This window comes from Lissotriton helveticus, chromosome 1_2 (genome assembly GCF_964261635.1).
Source record: "Lissotriton helveticus chromosome 1_2, aLisHel1.1, whole genome shotgun sequence".
Lineage (NCBI taxonomy): Eukaryota > Metazoa > Chordata > Amphibia > Caudata > Salamandridae > Lissotriton > Lissotriton helveticus.
Window position 1 is genome coordinate 324,721,303 of NC_136058.1, and position 15,779 is coordinate 324,737,081.

At 38.5% G+C, this 15,779-nt stretch overlaps 6 non-coding genes across 6 annotated transcripts; all 6 read left to right on the plus strand.

Annotated features, from left to right (window-relative positions):
• Positions 1–521: 521 nt before the first annotated feature.
• TRNAC-GCA (transfer RNA cysteine (anticodon GCA)) lies at positions 522–593 on the plus strand. The gene has a single exon. It is a non-coding gene; the product is annotated as a tRNA-Cys (tRNA).
• Positions 594–4,067: 3,474 nt separating this feature from the next.
• On the plus strand, positions 4,068–4,139 carry TRNAC-GCA (transfer RNA cysteine (anticodon GCA)). Its single transcript has one exon. It is a non-coding gene; the product is annotated as a tRNA-Cys (tRNA).
• A 3,170-nt stretch (positions 4,140–7,309) lies between these two features.
• Positions 7,310–7,381, plus strand: TRNAC-GCA (transfer RNA cysteine (anticodon GCA)). The gene has a single exon. It is a non-coding gene; the product is annotated as a tRNA-Cys (tRNA).
• A 1,010-nt stretch (positions 7,382–8,391) lies between these two features.
• Positions 8,392–8,463, plus strand: TRNAC-GCA (transfer RNA cysteine (anticodon GCA)). The gene has a single exon. It is a non-coding gene; the product is annotated as a tRNA-Cys (tRNA).
• Positions 8,464–9,472: 1,009 nt separating this feature from the next.
• TRNAC-GCA (transfer RNA cysteine (anticodon GCA)) lies at positions 9,473–9,544 on the plus strand. Its single transcript has one exon. It is a non-coding gene; the product is annotated as a tRNA-Cys (tRNA).
• A 4,547-nt stretch (positions 9,545–14,091) lies between these two features.
• Positions 14,092–14,163, plus strand: TRNAC-GCA (transfer RNA cysteine (anticodon GCA)). Its single transcript has one exon. It is a non-coding gene; the product is annotated as a tRNA-Cys (tRNA).
• The last annotated feature ends 1,616 nt before the right edge of the window (positions 14,164–15,779 follow it).

Here is a 15,779-nt window from a genome sequence, read left to right on the forward strand (position 1 = left end):
TCTCTTGTATGAGAAAAGAGACTGATCAATAAATAACACCTTTTTATTGAACACGCCCGTCTCTTCCTTTTCTCTACATTCTGATGAGACTAAGAATGCACGTACTGACTGAGTAAAATAATTTGCCTTTTGTTCACACGACTCTCGAGATTTACTCTTGATTAGGGGAGAGCAAAGTTGTCATGTTCTATGGTTGTCAGAAACTAAATCCCTTCTTGTCTAATCAGGGAAGTTAAGTCCTCCTTGAACATTCGAGAAAGTTTCTAGTGAACTCTGAGCTAAGCTTGCAAACCCAAAACTTTAAGTCTAGTATCGACAGTAGTAGACCTAGTTAACGTCTGGCCTAGGCCTTTACTGCTGTTGGTATTATTCCAATGCGCAGAGCCTATTGGGATGATAGGAGCTACACTACAATCCTGTTCCACAGTTTCAAGGTTGTACTTTCCGGAGCAACTTAGTATGATCCTCTCACTCTTTCATGATGTACTGATATTTTGTCATTCTGGTTGTACTGTAAAGCTGGGGATATAGCTCAATGGTAGAGCATTTGACTGCAGATCAAGAGGTCCCTGGTTCAAATCCTGGTGTCCCCTCAGCCTATTTTGATTCTGTTGTTTGTAATTGGGACTTTCCATCAATTCCATTTGGATCATCTTTGACAGAGTCAGTGTTCCCTTGGATATTGCACTTTAATGGCATTACAGTGTTTGCTTCTCAAAACCTGTGAGTAAATGCAGTTTTTAACACTCGGCTTGGTATTCCCTTTGGGAAATTTCTGAAACATCATTGATCAGTTTTGGAATTCGGCACTTCCTTGCACAGCACTAAACAAAGGGAATGGACTATGAAACCAATTGACAACTTTGTTATACTGTTTGGTGCTTTCTTGTATTGCACTGAAGAAATGGCGTATAAAACTTGGCAGCGAAGAAGTCAATCTATTTCTCATTTCACCTGTGTCTTCAGTCTTACATATATTCCACCTCTTCTCTGTGCATGCAAAGTATGTGTTTGTTTGAAGCACTTCATTTTTGTGCAACGTAGGAACTATTTAATTTCTCCTTAAAAGCTCTGCCTACGTGCAAGATGTACGAACTATCATTGCAGTTGCAAGAAGGCTGGTCTGAAGAATCAGGCCATTTGCAAACGCAAAATGGCTTTTTCTGATGTATTAAATGGAAGGTATTCGAAAGGGGTGTTTGGGTGTACCTTCCAAATACCGAATTGTAGTGGTACGTAGAAATGTTTTTCCACCATAATTTGGCCCAAAACAATCATACTTCATCACCATCTCAGTGATTGTGGTAACCAATCCTCAAATGATAAGGTGTCCCGTAAAAACCTCTTCCCCTTTGAGAATGTTTCAAAACAATCATTGTATGTAGAGGCATTGGTCCTATGTACCACTGCCTATTCAAATAAAATAACAATGAAACAAATAAATCTGTTTTTTAAATGATCTAGTTTTCCTTTAATAAATAATATTAAGGACTAATTCTCCTGTTCCACAGTTTCAAGGTTGTACTTTCTGGCACAACTTAGTATGATCCTCACACTCTTTCATGATGTACTGATATTTTGTCATTCTGATTTTTCTGAAAAGCTGGGGATATAGCTCTGTGGTAGAGCATTTGACTGCAGATCAAGAGGTCCCTGGTTCAAATCCAGGTGTCCTCTCACCCTATTTTGATTCTGTTGTTTGTAATTGGGACTTTTCATCAATTCTATTTGGATCATCTTTGACAGAGTCAGTGTTCCCTTGGATATTGCACTTTAATAGCATTTCAGTGTTTCCTGCTCAAAACCTGTGAGTGAATGCAGTTTTTAACAGTCGGCTTGTTATTCCCTTTGGGAAATTTCTGAAACATCATTGATCAATTTTGGAATTTGGCTCTTCCTTTCACAGCACTAAACAAAGGGAATGGACTATTAAACCAATTGACAACTTTGTTATACTGTTTGGTGCTTTCTTGTATTGCACTGAAGAAATGGCGTATATAACTTGGCAGCGAAGCAGTCAATCTATTTCTCATTTCACCTGTGTCTTCAGTCTTACATATATTCCACCTCTTCTCTGTGCATGCAAAGTATGTGTTTGTTTGAAGCACTTCATTTTTGTGCAACGTAGGAACTATTTAATTTCTCCTTAAAAGCTCTGCCTATGTGCAAGATGTACGAACTATCATTGCAGTTGCAAGAAGGCTGGTCTGAAGAATCAGGCCATTTGCAAACGCAAAATGGCTTTATCTGATGTATTAAATGGAAGGTATTCGAAAGGGGTGTTTGGGTGTACCTTCCAAATACCGAATTGTAGTGGTACGTAGAAATGTTTTTCCACCATAATTTGGCCCAAAACAATCATACTTCATCACCATCTCAGTGATTGTGGTAACCAATCCTCAAATGATAAGGTTGTCCCGTAAAACCTCTTCCCCTTTAAGAATGTTTCAAAACAATCATTGTATGTAGAGGCATTGGTCCTATGTACCACTGCCTATTCAAATAAAATAACAATGAAACAAATATCTGTTTTTTAAATGATCCAGTTTTCCTTTAATAAATAATATTAAGGACTACTTCTCCTGTCATGTATTCCTATAGGTCCTGAATCGATCCCCCTATTCCTGACCCTATTCTAGTTAAACAAACTAACAAGTTAACTAGCAGTCAGCCCATGAGGCAGAAAATCCCCATGATGCAGATACCGTTATCTGACGCAGTCACACTACGGCACAGGAACGTGTTATCTGATTAGGTCATAACGCTTGCTATCTAATTAGACAAGCGATATTCCTCCAGCCCCTGATAAGGCATACGGAGTTCTCATAACAAATCAAACCTATGACAACCTGGGCAAAACCCTGCGGCCATTGTTTTGATTTCACCGAGAACTTTAGTAAAAGAATGTGCTAACGAGCAAGTCGTATGACATCTTTATTGACGTATCTATGTCCATCCTTACGTCAATCTCGGCACCTTAAAGGTATAAATATTACCGATCTTGCCCTATGCACACACACGCGTGGTGACGAGACGGAGCAGCCATACTTGCCGAAGCCAAGAGCAGAGCAGACCCCGCTGGCAGCAGCCCCGCCTTCCTGACGCGCTGAGAGACGCGCTGCTTTCTCCTGCCGAGAAATCCAGCCCCGGCGTTTCTGGGTAGCCCTCGCAGGCAGCCTGGAATATCGAGACCAGAGAGAGAGATACCATTCCTCATTCATCCTAACTTCCAGGTACAGAACTGAATAACCCCTCGCAGAGAATTCTTTAGTTATTCACTTGGCAAAAACAAACTTAACTTAAACTGTAACTTTCTATTCCCGCCCACGTATTAGACTTAGGTCAGGTACACGGGGTAGGCGTATCTAGAAACACCAGTTGAGTACGTTTAGTCAAATGTATATGTTTATGTAATATATTTTATTCATTTTAAAACATCCTATGGCTTAGAAACCATATCAATGTTTTTACAGTATTATTTTATACTATTGCTTTTAATGTATGCACTTTACTTAACTATAAGTATTGCAATAATATTGATCCATTTCTCTTGTATGAGAAAAGAGACTGATCAATAAATAACACCTTTTTATTGAACACGCCCGTCTCTTCCTTTTCTCTACATTCTGATGAGACTAAGAATGCACGTACTGACTGAGTAAAATAATTTGCCTTTTGTTCACACGACTCTCGAGATTTACTCTTGATTAGGGGAGAGCAAAGTTGTCATGTTCTATGGTTGTCAGAAACTAAATCCCTTCTTGTCTAATCAGGGAAGTTAAGTCCTCCTTGAACATTCGAGAAAGTTTCTAGTGAACTCTGAGCTAAGCTTGCAAACCCAAAACTTTAAGTCTAGTATCGACAGTAGTAGACCTAGTTAACGTCTGGCCTAGGCCTTTACTGCTGTTGGTATTATTCCAATGCGCAGAGCCTATTGGGATGATAGGAGCTACACTACAATCCTGTTCCACAGTTTCAAGGTTGTACTTTCCGGAGCAACTTAGTATGATCCTCTCACTCTTTCATGATGTACTGATATTTTGTCATTCTGGTTGTACTGTAAAGCTGGGGATATAGCTCAATGGTAGAGCATTTGACTGCAGATCAAGAGGTCCCTGGTTCAAATCCTGGTGTCCCCTCAGCCTATTTTGATTCTGTTGTTTGTAATTGGGACTTTCCATCAATTCCATTTGGATCATCTTTGACAGAGTCAGTGTTCCCTTGGATATTGCACTTTAATGGCATTACAGTGTTTGCTTCTCAAAACCTGTGAGTAAATGCAGTTTTTAACACTCGGCTTGGTATTCCCTTTGGGAAATTTCTGAAACATCATTGATCAGTTTTGGAATTCGGCACTTCCTTGCACAGCACTAAACAAAGGGAATGGACTATGAAACCAATTGACAACTTTGTTATACTGTTTGGTGCTTTCTTGTATTGCACTGAAGAAATGGCGTATAAAACTTGGCAGCGAAGAAGTCAATCTATTTCTCATTTCACCTGTGTCTTCAGTCTTACATATATTCCACCTCTTCTCTGTGCATGCAAAGTATGTGTTTGTTTGAAGCACTTCATTTTTGTGCAACGTAGGAACTATTTAATTTCTCCTTAAAAGCTCTGCCTACGTGCAAGATGTACGAACTATCATTGCAGTTGCAAGAAGGCTGGTCTGAAGAATCAGGCCATTTGCAAACGCAAAATGGCTTTTTCTGATGTATTAAATGGAAGGTATTCGAAAGGGGTGTTTGGGTGTACCTTCCAAATACCGAATTGTAGTGGTACGTAGAAATGTTTTTCCACCATAATTTGGCCCAAAACAATCATACTTCATCACCATCTCAGTGATTGTGGTAACCAATCCTCAAATAATAAGGTGTCCCGTAAAAACTTCTTCCCCTTTAAGAATGTTTCAAAACAATCATTGTATGTAGAGGCATTGGTCCTATGTACCACTGCCTATTCAAATAAACTAACAATGAAACAAATAAATCTGTTTTTTAAATGATCCAGTTTTCCTTTAATAAATAATATTAAGGACTACTTCTCCTGTTCCACAGTTTCAAGGTTGTACTTTCTGGCACAACTTAGTATGATCCTCACACTCTTTCATGATGTACCGATATTTTGTTATTCTGATTTTACTGAAAGGCTGGGGATATAGCTCAGTGGTAGAGCATTTGACTGCAGATGAATTGGTCCCTAGTTCAAATCCGGGTGTCCCCTCACCTTATTTTGATTCTGTTGTTTGTAATTTGGCCTTTTCATCAATTCCATTTGGATCATCTTTGACAGAGTCAGTGTTCCCTTGGATATTGCACTTTAATAGCATTTCAGTGTTTCCTGCTCAAAGCCTGTGAGTAAATGCAGTTTTTAACACTCGGCTTGGTATTCCCTTTGGGAAATTTCTGAAACATCATTGATCAATTTTGGAATTCGGCTCTTCCTTTCACAGCACTAAACAAAGGGAATGGACTATTAAACCAATTGACAACTTTGTTATACTGTTTTGTGCTTTCTTGTATTGCACTGAAGAAATGGCGTATAAAAGAAGCAGTCAATCTATTTCTCATTTCACCTGTGTCTTCAGTCTTCCATATATTCCACCTCTTCTCTGTGCATGCAAAGTATGTGTTTGTTTGAAGCACTTCATTTTCGTGCAACGTAGGAACTATTTAATTTCTCCTTAAAAGCTCTGCCTACGTGCAAGATGTACGAACTATCATTGCAGTTGCAAGAAGGCTGGTCTGAAGAATCAGGCCATTTGCAAACGCAAAATGGCTTTATCTGATGTATTAAATGGAAGGTATTCGAAAGGGGTGTTTGGGTGTACCTTCCAAATACCGAATTGTAGTGGTACGTAGAAATGTTTTTCCACCATAATTTGGCCCAAAACAATCATACTTCATCACCATCTCAGTGATTGTGGTAACCAATCCTCAAATGATAAGGTGTCCCGTAAAAACCTCTTCCCCTTTAAGAATGTTTCAAAACAATCATTGTATGTAGAGGCATTGGTCCTATGTACCACTGCCTATTCAAAGAAAATAACAATGAAACAAATAAATCTGTTTTTTAAATGATCCAGTTTTCCTTTAATAAATAATATTAAGGACTACTTCTCCTGTTCCACAGTTTCAAGGTTGTACTTTCTGGCACAACTTAGTATGATCCTCACACTCTTTCATGATGTACTGATATTTTGCCATTCTGATTTTACTGTAAAGCTGTGGATATAGCTCAGTGGTAGAGCATTTGACTGCAGATCAAGAGGTCCCTGGTTCAAATCCGGGTGTCCCCTCACCCTATTTTGATTCTGTTGTTTGTAATTGGGACTTTTCATCAATTCCATGTGGATCATCTTGACAGAGTCAGTGTTCCCTTGGATATTGCACTATAATAGCATTTCAGTGATTCCTGCTCAAAACCTGTGAGTAAATGCAGTTTTTAACACTCGGCTTGGTATTCCCTTTGGGAAATTTCTGAAACATCATTGATCAATTTTGGAATTCGGCTCTTCCTTTCACAGCACTAAACAAAGGGAATGGACTATGAAACCAATTGACAACTTTGTTATACTGTTTGGTGCTTTCTTGTATTGCACTGAAGAAATGGCGTATAAAACTTGGCAGCGAAGCAGTCAATCTATTTCTCATTTCACCTGTGTCTTCTGTCTTACATATATTCCACCTCTTCTCTGTGCATGCAAAGTATGTGTTTGTTTGAAGCACTTCATTTTTGTGAAACGTAGGAACTATTTAATTTCTCCTTAAAAGCTCTGCCTATGTGCAAGATGTATGAACTATCATTGCAGTTGCAAGAAGGCTGGTCTGAAGAATCAGGCCATTTGCAAACGCAAAATGGCTTTTTCTGATGTATTAAATGGAAGGTATTCGAAAGGGGTGTTTGGGTGTGCCTTCCAAATACCAAATTGTAGTGGTACGTAGAAATGTTTTTGCACCATAATTTGGCCAAAAACAATCATACTTCATCACCATCTCAGTGATTGTGGTAACCAATCCTCAAATGATAAGGTGTCCCGTAAAAACCTCTTCCCCTTTAAGAATGTTTCAAAACAATCATTGTATGTAGAGGCATTGGTCCTATGTACCACTGCCTATTCAAATAAAATAACAATGAAACAAATAAATCTGTTTTTTAAATGATCCAGGTTTCCTTTAATAAATAATATTAAGAACTACTTCTCCTGTTCCACAGTTTCAAGGTTGTACTTTCTGGCACAACTTAGTATGATCCTCACACTCTTTCATGATGTACTGATATTTTGTCATTCTGATTTTACTGAAAAGCTGGGGATATAGCTCAGTGGGAGAGCATTTGACTGCAGATCAAGAGGTCCCTGGTTCAAATCCAGGTGTCCTCTCACCCTATTTTGATTCTGTTGTTTGTAAATGGGACTTTTCATGAATTCCATTTGGATCATCTTTGACAGAGTCAGTGTTCCCTTGGATATTGCACTTTAATAGCATTTCAGTGTTTCCTGCTCAAAACCTGTGAGTGAATGCAGTTTTTAACAGTCGGCTTGTTATTCCCTTTGGGAAATTTCTGAAACATCATTGATCAATTTTGGAATTCGGCTCTTCCTTTCACAGCACTAAACAAAGGGAATGGACTATGAAACCAATTGACAACTTTGTTATACTGTTTGGTGCTTTCTTGTATTGCACTGAAGAAATAGCGTATAAAACTTGGCAGCGAAGCAGTCAATCTATTTCTCATTTCACCTGTGTCTTCAGTCTTACATATATTCCACCTCTTCTCTGTGCATGCAAAGTATCTGTTTGTTTGAAGCACTTCATTTTTGTGCAACGTAGGAACTATTTAATTTCTCCTTAAAAGCTCTGCCTACGTGCAAGATGTACGAACTATCATTGCAGTTGCAAGAAGGCTGGTCTGAAGAATCAGGCCATTTGCAAACGCAAAATGGCTTTTTCTGATGTATTGAATGGAAGGTATTCGAAAGGGGTGTTTGGGTGTACCTTCCAAATACCGAATTGTAGTGGTACGTAGAAATGTTTTTCCACCATAATTTGGCCCAAAACAATCATACTTCATCACCATCTCAGTGATTGTGGTAACCAATCCTCAAATGATAAGGTGTCCCGTAAAAACCTCTTCCCCTTTAAGAATGTTTCAAAACAATCATTGTATGTAGAGGCATTGGTCCTATGTACCACTGCCTATTCAAATAAAATAACAATGAAACAAATATCTGTTTTTTAAATGATCCAGTTTTCCTTTAATAAATAATATTAAGGACTACTTCTCCTGTTCCACAGTTTCAAGGTTGTACTTTCCGGAACAACTTAGTATGATCCTCTCACTCTTTCATGATGTACTGATATTTTGTCATTCTGATTGTACTGTAAAGCTGGGGATATAGCTCAGTGGTAGAGCATTTGACTGCAGATCAAGAGGTCCCTGGTTCAAATCCTGGTGTCCCCTCACCCTATTTTGATTCTGTTGTTTGTAATTGGGACTTTCCATCAATTCCATTTGGATCATCTTTGACAGAGTCAGTGTTCCCTTGGATATTGCACTTTAATGGCATTACAGTGTTTGCTTCTCAAAACCTGTGAGAAAATGCAGTTTTTAACACTCGGCTTGGTATTCCCTTTTGGAAATTTCTGAAACATCATTGATCAATATTGGAATTCGGCTCTTCCTTTCACAGCACTAAACAAAGGGAATGGACTATTAAACCAATTGACAACTTTGTTATACTGTTTGGTGCTTTCTTGTATTGCACTGAAGAACTGGCATATAAAACTTGGCAGCGAAGCAGTCAATCTATTTCTCATTTCACCTGTGTCTTCAGTCTTACATATATTCCACCTCTTCTCTGTGCATGCAAAGTATGTGTTTGTTTGAAGCACTTCATTTTTGTGCAACGTAGGAACTATTTAATTTCTCCTTAAAAGCTCTGCCTACGTGCAAGATGTACGAACTATCATTGCAGTTGCAAGAAGGCTGGTCTGAAGAATCAGGCCATTTGCAAACGCAAAATGGCTTTTTCTGATGTATTAAATGGAAGGTATTCGAAAGGGGTGTTTGGGTGTACCTTCCAAATACCGAATTGTAGTGGTATGTAGAAATGTTTTTCCACCATAATTTGGCCCAAAACAATCATACTTCATCATCATCTCTGTGATTGTGGTAACCAATTCTCAAATGATAAGGTGTCCCATAAAAACCTCTTCCCCTTTAAGAATGTTTCAAAACAATCATTGTATGTGGAGGCATTGGTCCTATGTACCACTGCCTATTCAAATAAAATAACAATGAAACAAATATCTGTTTTTAAATGATCCATTTTTCCTTTAATAAATAATATTAAGGACTACTTCTCCTGTTCCACAGTTTCAAGGTTGTACTTTCCGGAACAACTTAGTATGATCCTCTCACTCTTTCATGATGTACTGATATTTTGTCATTCTGATTGTACTGTAAAGCTGGGGATATAGCTCAGTGGTAGAGCATTTGACTGCAGATCAAGAGGTCCCTGGTTCAAATCCTGGTGTCCCCTCACCCTATTTTGATTCTGTTGTTTAATTGGGACTTTCCATCAATTCCATTTGGATCATCTTTGACAGAGTCAGTGTTCCCTTGGATATTGCACTTTAATGGCATTACAGTGTTTGCTTCTCAAAACCTGTGAGTAAATGCAGTTTTTAACACTCGGCTTGGTATTCCCTTTGGGAAATTTCTGAAACATCATTGATCAATTTTGGAATTCGGCTCTTCCTTTCACAGCACTAAACAAAGGGAATGGACTATTAAACCAATTGACAACTTTGTTATACTGTTTGGTGCTTTCTTGTATTGCACTGAAGAAATGGCGTATAAAAGAAGCAGTCAATCTATTTCTCATTTCACCTGTGTCTTCAGTCTTACATATATTCCACCTCTTCTCTGTGCATGCAAAGTGCGTGTTTGTTTGAAGCACTTCATTTTTGTGCAACGTAGGAACTATTTAATTTCTCCTTAAAAGGTCTGCCTACGTGCAAGATGTACGAACTATCATTGCAGTTGCAAGAAGGCTGGTCTGAAGAATCAGGCCATTTGCATACGCAAAATGGCTTTTTCTGATGTATTAAATGGAAGGTATTCGAAAGGGGTGTTTGGGTGTACCTTCCAAATACCAAATTGTAGTGGTACGTAGAAATGTTTTTCCACCATAATTTGGCCCAAAACAATCATACTTCATCATCATCTCCGTGATTGTGGTAACCAATTCTCAAATGATAAGGTGTCCCGTAAAAACCTCTTCCCCTTTAAGAATGTTTCAAAACAGTCATTGTATGTGGAGGCATTGGTCCTATGTACCACTGCCTATTCAAATAAAATAACAATGAAACAATTAAATCTGTTTTTTAAATGATCCAGTTTTCCTTTAATAAATAATATTAAGGACTACTTCTCCTGTTCCACAGTTTCAAGGTTGTACTTTCTGGCACAACTTAGTATGATCCTCACACTCTTCCATGATGTACTGATATTTTGTCATTCTGATTTTACTGAAAAGCTGGTGATATAGCTCAGTGGTAGAGCATTTGACTGCAGATCAAGAGTTCCCTGGTTCAAATCCGACTGTCCTCTCACCCTATTTTGATTCTGTTGTTTGTAATTGGGACTTTTCATCAATTCTATTTGGATCATCTTTGACAGAGTCAGTGTTCCCTTGGATATTGCACTTTAATAGCATTTCAGTGTTTCCTGCTCAAAACCTGTGAGTGTATGCAGTTTTTAACAGTCGGCTTGTTATTCCCTTTGGGAAATTTCTGAAACATCATTGATCAATTTTGGAATTCGGCTCTTCCTTTCACAGCACTAAACAAAGGGAATGGACTATTAAACCAATTGACAACTTTGTTATACTGTTTGGTGCTTTCTTGTATTGCACTGAAGAAATGGCGTATAAAACTTGGCAGCGAAGAAGTCAATCTATTTCTCATTTCACCTGTGTCTTCAGTCTTACATATATTCCACCTCTTCTCTGTGCATGCAAAGTATGTGTTTGTTTGAAGCACTTCATTTTTGTGCAACGTAGGAACTATTTAATTTCTCCTTAAAAGCTCTGCCTACGTGCAAGATGTACGAACTATCATTGCAGTTGCAAGAAGGCTGGTCTGAAGAATCAGGCCATTTGCAAACGCAAAATGGCTTTTTCTGATGTATTAAATGGAAGGTATTCGAAAGGGGTGTTTGGGTGTACCTTCCAAATACCGAATTGTAGTGGTACGTAGAAATGTTTTTCCACCATAATTTGGCCCAAAACAATCATACTTCATCACCATCTCAGTGATTGTGGTAACCAATCCTCAAATGATAAGGTGTCCCGTAAAAACCTCTTCCCCTTTGAGAATGTTTCAAAACAATCATTGTATGTAGAGGCATTGGTCCTATGTACCACTGCCTATTCAAATAAAATAACAATGAAACAAATAAATCTGTTTTTTAAATGATCTAGTTTTCCTTTAATAAATAATATTAAGGACTAATTCTCCTGTTCCACAGTTTCAAGGTTGTACTTTCTGGCACAACTTAGTATGATCCTCACACTCTTTCATGATGTACTGATATTTTGTCATTCTGATTTTTCTGAAAAGCTGGGGATATAGCTCTGTGGTAGAGCATTTGACTGCAGATCAAGAGGTCCCTGGTTCAAATCCAGGTGTCCTCTCACCCTATTTTGATTCTGTTGTTTGTAATTGGGACTTTTCATCAATTCTATTTGGATCATCTTTGACAGAGTCAGTGTTCCCTTGGATATTGCACTTTAATAGCATTTCAGTGTTTCCTGCTCAAAACCTGTGAGTGAATGCAGTTTTTAACAGTCGGCTTGTTATTCCCTTTGGGAAATTTCTGAAACATCATTGATCAATTTTGGAATTTGGCTCTTCCTTTCACAGCACTAAACAAAGGGAATGGACTATTAAACCAATTGACAACTTTGTTATACTGTTTGGTGCTTTCTTGTATTGCACTGAAGAAATGGCGTATATAACTTGGCAGCGAAGCAGTCAATCTATTTCTCATTTCACCTGTGTCTTCAGTCTTACATATATTCCACCTCTTCTCTGTGCATGCAAAGTATGTGTTTGTTTGAAGCACTTCATTTTTGTGCAACGTAGGAACTATTTAATTTCTCCTTAAAAGCTCTGCCTATGTGCAAGATGTACGAACTATCATTGCAGTTGCAAGAAGGCTGGTCTGAAGAATCAGGCCATTTGCAAACGCAAAATGGCTTTATCTGATGTATTAAATGGAAGGTATTCGAAAGGGGTGTTTGGGTGTACCTTCCAAATACCGAATTGTAGTGGTACGTAGAAATGTTTTTCCACCATAATTTGGCCCAAAACAATCATACTTCATCACCATCTCAGTGATTGTGGTAACCAATCCTCAAATGATAAGGTTGTCCCGTAAAACCTCTTCCCCTTTAAGAATGTTTCAAAACAATCATTGTATGTAGAGGCATTGGTCCTATGTACCACTGCCTATTCAAATAAAATAACAATGAAACAAATATCTGTTTTTTAAATGATCCAGTTTTCCTTTAATAAATAATATTAAGGACTACTTCTCCTGTCATGTATTCCTATAGGTCCTGAATCGATCCCCCTATTCCTGACCCTATTCTAGTTAAACAAACTAACAAGTTAACTAGCAGTCAGCCCATGAGGCAGAAAATCCCCATGATGCAGATACCGTTATCTGACGCAGTCACACTACGGCACAGGAACGTGTTATCTGATTAGGTCATAACGCTTGCTATCTAATTAGACAAGCGATATTCCTCCAGCCCCTGATAAGGCATACGGAGTTCTCATAACAAATCAAACCTATGACAACCTGGGCAAAACCCTGCGGCCATTGTTTTGATTTCACCGAGAACTTTAGTAAAAGAATGTGCTAACGAGCAAGTCGTATGACATCTTTATTGACGTATCTATGTCCATCCTTACGTCAATCTCGGCACCTTAAAGGTATAAATATTACCGATCTTGCCCTATGCACACACACGCGTGGTGACGAGACGGAGCAGCCATACTTGCCGAAGCCAAGAGCAGAGCAGACCCCGCTGGCAGCAGCCCCGCCTTCCTGACGCGCTGAGAGACGCGCTGCTTTCTCCTGCCGAGAAATCCAGCCCCGGCGTTTCTGGGTAGCCCTCGCAGGCAGCCTGGAATATCGAGACCAGAGAGAGAGATACCATTCCTCATTCATCCTAACTTCCAGGTACAGAACTGAATAACCCCTCGCAGAGAATTCTTTAGTTATTCACTTGGCAAAAACAAACTTAACTTAAACTGTAACTTTCTATTCCCGCCCACGTATTAGACTTAGGTCAGGTACACGGGGTAGGCGTATCTAGAAACACCAGTTGAGTACGTTTAGTCAAATGTATATGTTTATGTAATATATTTTATTCATTTTAAAACATCCTATGGCTTAGAAACCATATCAATGTTTTTACAGTATTATTTTATACTATTGCTTTTAATGTATGCACTTTACTTAACTATAAGTATTGCAATAATATTGATCCATTTCTCTTGTATGAGAAAAGAGACTGATCAATAAATAACACCTTTTTATTGAACACGCCCGTCTCTTCCTTTTCTCTACATTCTGATGAGACTAAGAATGCACGTACTGACTGAGTAAAATAATTTGCCTTTTGTTCACACGACTCTCGAGATTTACTCTTGATTAGGGGAGAGCAAAGTTGTCATGTTCTATGGTTGTCAGAAACTAAATCCCTTCTTGTCTAATCAGGGAAGTTAAGTCCTCCTTGAACATTCGAGAAAGTTTCTAGTGAACTCTGAGCTAAGCTTGCAAACCCAAAACTTTAAGTCTAGTATCGACAGTAGTAGACCTAGTTAACGTCTGGCCTAGGCCTTTACTGCTGTTGGTATTATTCCAATGCGCAGAGCCTATTGGGATGATAGGAGCTACACTACAATCCTGTTCCACAGTTTCAAGGTTGTACTTTCCGGAGCAACTTAGTATGATCCTCTCACTCTTTCATGATGTACTGATATTTTGTCATTCTGGTTGTACTGTAAAGCTGGGGATATAGCTCAATGGTAGAGCATTTGACTGCAGATCAAGAGGTCCCTGGTTCAAATCCTGGTGTCCCCTCAGCCTATTTTGATTCTGTTGTTTGTAATTGGGACTTTCCATCAATTCCATTTGGATCATCTTTGACAGAGTCAGTGTTCCCTTGGATATTGCACTTTAATGGCATTACAGTGTTTGCTTCTCAAAACCTGTGAGTAAATGCAGTTTTTAACACTCGGCTTGGTATTCCCTTTGGGAAATTTCTGAAACATCATTGATCAGTTTTGGAATTCGGCACTTCCTTGCACAGCACTAAACAAAGGGAATGGACTATGAAACCAATTGACAACTTTGTTATACTGTTTGGTGCTTTCTTGTATTGCACTGAAGAAATGGCGTATAAAACTTGGCAGCGAAGAAGTCAATCTATTTCTCATTTCACCTGTGTCTTCAGTCTTACATATATTCCACCTCTTCTCTGTGCATGCAAAGTATGTGTTTGTTTGAAGCACTTCATTTTTGTGCAACGTAGGAACTATTTAATTTCTCCTTAAAAGCTCTGCCTACGTGCAAGATGTACGAACTATCATTGCAGTTGCAAGAAGGCTGGTCTGAAGAATCAGGCCATTTGCAAACGCAAAATGGCTTTTTCTGATGTATTAAATGGAAGGTATTCGAAAGGGGTGTTTGGGTGTACCTTCCAAATACCGAATTGTAGTGGTACGTAGAAATGTTTTTCCACCATAATTTGGCCCAAAACAATCATACTTCATCACCATCTCAGTGATTGTGGTAACCAATCCTCAAATAATAAGGTGTCCCGTAAAAACTTCTTCCCCTTTAAGAATGTTTCAAAACAATCATTGTATGTAGAGGCATTGGTCCTATGTACCACTGCCTATTCAAATAAACTAACAATGAAACAAATAAATCTGTTTTTTAAATGATCCAGTTTTCCTTTAATAAATAATATTAAGGACTACTTCTCCTGTTCCACAGTTTCAAGGTTGTACTTTCTGGCACAACTTAGTATGATCCTCACACTCTTTCATGATGTACCGATATTTTGTTATTCTGATTTTACTGAAAGGCTGGGGATATAGCTCAGTGGTAGAGCATTTGACTGCAGATGAATTGGTCCCTAGTTCAAATCCGGGTGTCCCCTCACCTTATTTTGATTCTGTTGTTTGTAATTTGGCCTTTTCATCAATTCCATTTGGATCATCTTTGACAGAGTCAGTGTTCCCTTGGATATTGCACTTTAATAGCATTTCAGTGTTTCCTGCTCAAAGCCTGTGAGTAAATGCAGTTTTTAACACTCGGCTTGGTATTCCCTTTGGGAAATTTCTGAAACATCATTGATCAATTTTGGAATTCGGCTCTTCCTTTCACAGCACTAAACAAAGGGAATGGACTATTAAACCAATTGACAACTTTGTTATACTGTTTTGTGCTTTCTTGTATTGCACTGAAGAAATGGCGTATAAAAGAAGCAGTCAATCTATTTCTCATTTCACCTGTGTCTTCAGTCTTCCATATATTCCACCTCTTCTCTGTGCATGCAAAGTATGTGTTTGTTTGAAGCACTTCATTTTCGTGCAACGTAGGAACTATTTAATTTCTCCTTAAAAGCTCTGCCTACGTGCAAGATGTACGAACTATCATTGCAGTTGCAAGAAGGCTGGTCTGAAGAATCA